The 1044-nt window shown below is 64.8% G+C and overlaps 1 long non-coding RNA gene across 1 annotated transcript in view; it reads left to right on the top strand.

The window, feature by feature from the left end:
* The first annotated feature begins 847 nt into the window (after positions 1-847).
* LOC114072316 overlaps positions 848-1044 on the top strand; it is a 7373-nt gene continuing 7176 nt past the window's right edge. Inside the window, exon 1 of the long non-coding RNA XR_003574154.1 lies at positions 848-937. This is a non-coding gene — a long non-coding RNA (uncharacterized LOC114072316). The remainder of the gene's footprint in view (positions 938-1044) is intronic.

Raw genomic sequence — 1044 nt, 5'->3', positions numbered from 1 at the left:
GCGGGGGAAGCCCAGGGAATGGAGCCGGGGAAGAAGGGCTCTCCACCGTGTGCCCTTGGCCCCTGGCTGCTGGAGTGACACTTGTGCCCAGATGAGTGTTGGGTCCCTGTCCTGCCAGCACTGGCACTTCCCTCAGGGCTCCTCAAGGCCCAGGAATCTGACCAAGGCTGCCGAGGGCTGGGTGGCACAGAGGAGTGGGAGAGTGGCCTGCGCAGGGCAGGGAGCCCAGAGGCTCTGCAGAGCCACCACTGCTTTTGGCCAGGGCTGCCTGGGACGGTGCCGCGCCCTGTGCTGCTGCCTGGGCCCGGCCCTGGGCAGGCCCGGGCTCCTGCCGGCCGGGCACCCCGTCACTGCTGCGTTCCTTTCAGGTGCTGGTCTACCTGGACGTGACTGAATGTGGCGAAGCCGTCCTGCAGATCCTTTCAAGGCACCTGTGGAGCGAGTGCCCTGAGATTCGTCACCAAGTGCTCAGAGGCCTGGTGGTTCTGAGCAAGGATCCTATGACGGTGAGGAGGGGACAGTTGGCTGAAGCCGTGCTGGAATCCTGGGGCTGAGGAGAGCAGTGGCTGGGGCTTGGCTGGGCTTTGGGAGCTGTGGCAGCTGCTGCCAGCTCTGCTGCCTCCCCCCTCAGCTGCCCCAGGCCTCCAGGACAGGCCTTTGGCCTCTGGGCCCCACGGCAGCACGTGGGGCTGCCCCGCCTGAGCGGGGTCAGCTCTGCAGCCCTTGCTGGCTTCACGGCACAGCACTGTGTTCCTCACAGGCCAAAAGAATGGGCAGCCTGACCGAAAGCCTCGTGCTGCTCCTGAGGGATGAAGACGAAAAGGTGGTCAGGAATGCCGTCACTTTGCTCGGCTCTCTGTTCTCGGACGACCACATCCGAGTATCCAGCCCCACCGCCTTGCAGTTGGCCGAGGCGCTCCAGCCGCTCTTTGACAACGTAAGGCTGTGTGCCCCACAGCCACAGGCAGTGGGTGCACGCAGGAAACTTTGTGGATTTTCAGGCCTGTGCCCAGGTGGGCCTGGGCAAGCCAGGCCTAAGGTCTT

The sequence above is a fragment of the Empidonax traillii genome, unplaced genomic scaffold (assembly GCF_003031625.1).
Source record: "Empidonax traillii isolate 1590-97213 ecotype Southwest subspecies unplaced genomic scaffold, ASM303162v1 scaffold2971:size26371, whole genome shotgun sequence".
Taxonomy (NCBI): Eukaryota; Metazoa; Chordata; class Aves; order Passeriformes; family Tyrannidae; genus Empidonax; species Empidonax traillii.
The sequence above is the reverse complement of the archived record's forward strand: the minus strand, read 5'-3'. Positions and strand labels throughout refer to the sequence as shown.